A 7,286-nucleotide genomic window follows, 5' to 3' on the forward strand; every position below is an offset into this window, starting at 1 on the left:
AATCGCTTTGTCTTGCTGGGCACATGGCCTCCCCATCACAGAGAGGTTGGTGCCGGGTTCAACTTAATTGTGTTTGCAACCGGTAACCGTCAAGGCAAGAAAAACCACTCACACAACAACAACCTACACCACGCGTGCGTGTGTCTGTCTGCGTGCGCGTTTCTTTGCTCAAATTTGCCAGAGAAATAGCGTGTTCAGCTAGCAGAACGGGACGCACTGAGCACACAAGATTTCGTGCACAAGAGGCAGACACCCGCTCCGCTGCTTGAATAGGACCACTGAGAATCACAGGACGTCTCGGACTCACGCGAAAGAGTTTCAAGGACAAAGAGAAGGGCGCGGCCAAGGAAGAAAACACCGGGAGCTGCGCCGACACCCTCTCTCTCTGACTCGCCGTGTGCATGCCCGTCTTGTCACCAGCGACAGAAACGAGAGGAAACCCCGAAATAGCCTGAACACCAGCCTCTCTCTATACTGGGCCGGCCCGGGGACTCCCACTACGGACGCGAGTCACCAAATCGGTCGTACGGGCCCACTGAGCGCACAACACAGGGAATCTCGTTGCAAACACTGCGTGTGCATACGTTGCTCACAAAGCTCAATGGGGTCACAGGCCCTGACCCGCTCAGAGGCACCTGTGTGACAAGACAACAAATGGAACTCGCTGGAATGTTTCTGCTGTCTTGTCATTTTAGACGGACCCACTGAGCGCACAACACAGTGGAACTCTCTGACAAACACTGCTTGTGCGTTAGCCCCAGTAAACAACTCAGCGGGGGTCACAGGCCCTGACCCGTTCAGAGGCACCTGTGTGACAAGACAACAAATGAAACTCGCTGGAATGTTTCTGCTGTCTTGTCATTTTAGACGGACCCACTGAGCGCACAACACAGTGGAACTCTCTGACAAAACACTGCTTGTGCATTAGCCCCAGTAAACAACTCAGTGGGGTCACAGGCCCTGACCGGTTCAGAGGCACCTGTGTGACAAGACAACAAATGAAACTTTAAAGACGCTGGCATGTACATCTTGTTTCTGCTGTCTTGGACGGGCCCACTGAGCGCACAACACAGGGGAACTTGGTGCAAACACTGCGTGTGCATAAGCCACAAAACACAAGCTCAGTGGGGTCACAGGCCCTGACCGGTTCAGAGGCACCTGTGTGACAGACAGCAAATGAAACTTAGACGCTGGAATTATTTATATGTTTCTGCTGTCTGTCTACGATTTCAGATTCACACTTAGAGTTTTTTGTCATTAAGTCATAAAAGCCACAAAACCACTTTAATATGACTTTCCAATACTCTTTGAAAGGTCTCTATATTGATAAAATGAGCCTTTTAGCAAAGTAACACTTTTCGGGCATTTTCAAAGTGCTCCCGCTGAGTGAATTTTGTTCTGAAAATCGTGTTCCCGAAAATCTCCGGGCACCCCGCCAACCCCCCCTGCCAGAAATGACAAGTGTCAAATCAGCGGGTCAAACGGCCACCTCTATCCGACCAGGAGCACCCAAATCCCCGCAAATGGCACTTTTTTTTTTCTTCATCGGGACTTCCGACGAGGTTAATGATTTCCCAAACTGCAACTCATTAACTATGTCCTGAGACACTTGCCAGAAATGACACATGTCAATTTGGCGGTAGCAAATCACTTTCCCAGGCCGGGAAGCAACACCCGAGGCCCGCAAAAGGCGGCCGAATATTTTCTCATCGGACTTCCGCGTTTTGGTTAATCATGTCTCGAAATCGTTAAATGCACATGTCAATTCGGCGGGAGCAATTCACTTTCCCAAGCCGGAAAGCATCACCGGAGGCCCGCTTGAAGGGCCCTAATATTTTCTCATCGGACTTCCGCGTTTTGGTTAATCATGTCTCGAAATCGTTAAATGCACATGTCAATTCGGCGGGAGCAACTCACTTTCCCAGGCCGGGAAGCAACACCCGAGGCCCGCAAAAGGCGGCCGAATATTTTCTCATCGGACTTCCATATTTTGGGGGTTGGATTCTCTCCCGCATTCCAGCCCCCTGGCCACGGGTCGCTCATTCACTTTCAGCCCGGGCCTTGCCAATTTGGTTAATCAGTTAGCCATGCACCAGACTCGGCCTCGCCTTTTTCATTTATGGTTAATGATGTGCCCAGGCTGGGACTTAGTCTCTCCAGCAGCCAAAACTTTTCACTGGTTAATGAGGTGCCCAGCCCGGCACTTAGTCTCTCTCCCCAGCAAGCTTACTTGGTCGGCCGACATTTGGATCCATTTTCGGGGCTTAATCGGGTCGAATACGGTCCCTTACGCAAGGGGAGCCGAAGCCCCGGCCTCTGCCAGGCGTCAGGCTGCCGTTTTTTAAGCCCGACCAAAAACCCGAAAATTGGTTAAAAATGGAAATAAATTTCCACCCAAAAAGGGTTAAAAGTCGGTTGGACGGCAGCCCTGGTCGGTCTCTGCAGACCTGGAGGCCCTAGACAGTAATCTGGAAAACAGACAAAGTCTCGAGAAACCACCTTCTACCATTCTCCAGGTACCCCGCCAATCCCCCCTGCCAGAAATGACAAGTGTCAAATCAGCGGGACGGATTTGACTTTTGTGACCGACCGCTGGAACTTTTTTCGGCTACAGGCAGTCAAATTTTTCTCCTTCCGGACTTCCAGTACAACTTTGAACGGCCATATCTCCGCACTCCCGCGTCGGAGCCAAGCCGTTTTTACACCGTTAGACGCGGCTTCCCGTGCCCGTTCGAATGCCGCCCTGCTCGGCGGAAAAGGAGAATTTTTTTATTTTTCGGCCGATTTCGGGAAAAAAAATTCCCGCTCTGAACTCGGATTTTTCGGCTTTAATCGTTTCGTATACGGTCCCTTACGCAAGGGAGCCGAAGCCCCGGCCTCTGCCGGGCGTCAGGCTGCCGTTTTTAAGCCCGACCAAAAACCCGAAAATTGGTTAAAAATGGAAATAAATTTCCACCCAAAAAGGGTTAAAAGTCGGTTGGACGGCAGCCCGGGTCGGTCTCTGCAGACCTGGAGGCCCTAGACAGTAATCTGGAAAACAGATAAAGTCTCGAAAAACCACCTCCTACCATTCTCCAGGTACCCCGCCAATCCCCCCTGCCAGAAATGACAAGTGTCAAATCAGCGGGACGGATTTGACTTTTGTGACCGACCGCTGGAACTTTTTTCGGCTACAGGCAGTCAAATTTTTCTCCTTCCGGACTTCCAGTACAAATTTGAACGGCCATATCTCCGCACTCCCGCGTCGGAGCCAAGCCGTTTTTACACCGTTAGACGCGGCTTCCCGTGCCCGTTCGAATGCCACCCTGCTCGGCGGAAAAGGAGACATTTTTTTTTTTCCGGCCGTTTTCGGGAAAAAATTTTCCCGCTCTGAACTCCGATTTTACGCCTTTAATCGATTCGGAGACGGTCGCTTACGCAAGGGAGGCGAAGCCCGGGCCTCTGCCGGGCGTCAGCCTGCCGTATGTAAGCCCGTCCGAAGCATGAGTTCCCACTTTTGGTTATCCAGTTGTCAATTTTAAAATTTCAGTTAATCAGTTGCCTGCTTGGTTAATCATTTGTCGCTCTGACATTTGGTTAACCAGTTGTCGATGTTCGAAATTCAGTTAATGAGTTGCCTCTTTGAAATTTCAGTTAATGAGTTGGCCCTTTGGTTACTCATTTGTCCCTGTGTCTTTTGGTTAACCAGTTGTCGATGTTCGAAATTCAGTTAATGAGTTGCCTCCTTGGTTACTCATTTGTCGCTCTGGCTTTTGGTTAACCAGTTGTCGATGTTCAAAATTACAGTTAATGAGTTGCCTCTTTGAAATTTCAGTTAATGAGTTGGCCCTTTGGTTACTCATTTGTCCCTGTGTCTTTTGGTTAACCAGTTGTCGATGTTCGAAATTCAGTTAATGAGTTGCCTCCTTGGTTAATCATTTGTCGCTCTGACTCTTGGTTAACCAGTTGTCGATGTTCAAAATTTCAGTTAATGAGCTGCTCTTATGTTCTATGATTTCCTACCTTGACAACTCATTAACCAGTGTTTCAAACAATGCACCAGGCCATTTGACGACCCCAACTCGGTTCCACAAGCGGGAAAGCAGCACCCCAAGGCCCGGTAAGGGGGCCGAATACATTCCCATCGTGAATTCCGTCCCAAATGTGAATGACAAGTTTTCAGTTAATCAGTTGCCTGCTTGGTTACTCATTTGTCGCTCTGACATTTGGTTAACCAGTTGTCGATGTTCAAATTTCAGTTAATGAGTAGCCTCTTTGAAATTTCAGTTAATGAGTTGGCCCTTTGGTTACTCATTTGTCCCTGTGTCTTTTGGTTACCCAGTTGTCGATGTTCGAAATTCAGTTAATGAGTTGCCTCCTTGGTTAATCATTTGTCGCCCTGACTCTTGGTTAAACCAGTTGTCGATGTTCGAAATTCAGTTAATGAGTTGCCTCCTTGGTTAATCATTTGTCGCTCTGACATTTGGTTAACCAGTTGTCGATGTTCGAAATTCAGTTAATGAGTTGCCTCCTTGGTTAATCATTTGTCGCTCTGACATTTGGTTAACCAGTTGTCGATGTTCGAAATTCAGTTAATGAGTTGCCTCCTTGGTTAATCATTTGTCGCTCTGGCTTTTGGTTAACCAGTTGTCGATGTTCAAAATTTCAGTTAATGAGTTGCCTCTTTGAAATTTCAGTTAATGAGTTGGCCCTTTGGTTACTCATTTGTCCCTGTGTCTTTTGGTTAACCAGTTGTCGATGTTCGAAATTCAGTTAATGAGTTGCCTCCTTGGTTAATCATTTGTCGCTCTGGCTTTTGGTTAACCAGTTGTCGATGTTCAAAATTACAGTTAATGAGTTGCCTCTTTGAAATTTCAGTTAATGAGTTGGCCCTTTGGTTACTCATTTGTCCCTGTGTCTTTTGGTTACCCAGTTGTCGATGTTCGAAATTCAGTTAATGAGTTGCCTCCTTGGTTAATCATTTGTCGCCCTGACTCTTGGTTAACCAGTTGTCGATGTTCGAAATTCAGTTAATGAGTTGCCTCCTTGGTTAATCATTTGTCGCTCTGACATTTGGTTAACCAGTTGTCGATGTTCGAAATTCAGTTAATGAGTTGCCTCCTTGGTTACTCATTTGTCGCTCTGGCTTTTGGTTAACCAGTTGTCGATGTTCAAAATTACAGTTAATGAGTTGCCTCTTTGAAATTTCAGTTAATGAGTTGGCCCTTTGGTTACTCATTTGTCCCTGTGTCTTTTGGTTAACCAGTTGTCGATGTTCGAAATTCAGTTAATGAGTTGCCTCCTTGGTTAATCATTTGTCGCTCTGGCTTTTGGTTAACCAGTTGTCGATGTTCAAAATTTCAGTTAATGAGCTGCTCTTATGTTCTATGATTTCCGACCTTGACAACTCATTAACCAGTGTTTCAAACAATGCACCAGGCCATTTGACGACCCCAACTCGGTTCCACAAGCGGGAAAGCAGCACCCCAAGGCCCGGTAAGGGGGCCGAATACATTCCCATCGTGAATTCCGTCCCAAATGTGAATGACAAGTTTTCAGTTAATCAGTTGCCTCCTTGGTTACTCATTTGTCGCTCTGACATTTGGTTAACCAGTTGTCGATGTTCAAATTTCAGTTAATGAGTAGCCTCTTTGAAATTTCAGTTAATGAGTTGGCCCTTTGGTTACTCATTTGTCCCTGTGTCTTTTGGTTACCCAGTTGTCGATGTTCGAAATTCAGTTAATGAGTTGCCTCCTTGGTTAATCATTTGTCGCTCTGGCTTTTGGTTAACCAGTTGTCGATGTTCAAAATTACAGTTAATGAGTTGCCTCTTTGAAATTTCAGTTAATGAGTTGGCCCTTTGGTTACTCATTTGTCCCTGTGTCTTTTGGTTAACCAGTTGTCGATGTTCGAAATTCAGTTAATGAGTTGCCTCCTTGGTTAATCATTTGTCGCTCTGACTCTTGGTTAACCAGTTGTCGATGTTCAAAATTTCAGTTAATGAGCTGCTCTTATGTTCTATGATTTCCTACCTTGACAACTCATTAACCAGTGTTTCAAACAATGCACCAGGCCATTTGACGACCCCAACTCGGTTCCACAAGCGGGAAAGCAGCACCCCAAGGCCCGGTAAGGGGGCCGAATACATTCCCATCGTGAATTCCGTCCCAAATGTGAATGACAAGTTTTCAGTTAATCAGTTGCCTCCTTGGTTACTCATTTGTCGCTCTGACATTTGGTTAACCAGTTGTCGATGTTCAAATTTCAGTTAATGAGTAGCCTCTTTGAAATTTCAGTTAATGAGTTGGCCCTTTGGTTACTCATTTGTCCCTGTGTCTTTTGGTTACCCAGTTGTCGATGTTCGAAATTCAGTTAATGAGTTGCCTCCTTGGTTAATCATTTGTCGCCCTGACTCTTGGTTAACCAGTTGTCGATGTTCGAAATTCAGTTACTGAGTTGCCTCCTTGGTTAATCATTTGTCGCTCTGACATTTGGTTAACCAGTTGTCGATGTTCGAAATTCAGTTAATGAGTTGCCTCCTTGGTTAATCATTTGTCGCTCTGGCTTTTGGTTAACCAGTTGTCGATGTTCAAAATTTCAGTTAATGAGTTGCCTCTTTGAAATTTCAGTTAATGAGTTGGCCCTTTGGTTACTCATTTGTCCCTGTGTCTTTTGGTTAACCAGTTGTCGATGTTCGAAATTCAGTTAATGAGTTGCCTCCTTGGTTACTCATTTGTCGCTCTGGCTTTTGGTTAACCAGTTGTCGATGTTCAAAATTACAGTTAATGAGTTGCCTCTTTGAAATTTCAGTTAATGAGTTGGCCCTTTGGTTACTCATTTGTCCCTGTGTCTTTTGGTTAACCAGTTGTCGATGTTCGAAATTCAGTTAATGAGTTGCCTCCTTGGTTAATCATTTGTCGCTCTGACTCTTGGTTAACCAGTTGTCGATGTTCAAAATTTCAGTTAATGAGCTGCTCTTATGTTCTATGATTTCCTACCTTGACAACTCATTAACCAGTGTTTCAAACAATGCACCAGGCCATTTGACGACCCCAACTCGGTTCCACAAGCGGGAAAGCAGCACCCCAAGGCCCGGTAAGGGGGCCGAATACATTCCCATCGTGAATTCCGTCCCAAATGTGAATGACAAGTTTTCAGTTAATCAGTTGCCTGCTTGGTTAATCATTTGTCGCTCTGACATTTGGTTAACCAGTTGTCGATGTTCAAAATTTCAGTTAATGAGTTGCCTCTTTGAAATTTCAGTTAATGAGTTGGCCCTTTGGTTACTCATTTGTCCCTGTGTCTTT

This window comes from Somniosus microcephalus, unplaced genomic scaffold (assembly GCF_052327205.1).
Source record: "Somniosus microcephalus isolate GS21.2 unplaced genomic scaffold, FLI_Smic_1.0 scaffold1550, whole genome shotgun sequence".
In the NCBI taxonomy this organism is placed as follows: domain Eukaryota; kingdom Metazoa; phylum Chordata; class Chondrichthyes; order Squaliformes; family Somniosidae; genus Somniosus; species Somniosus microcephalus.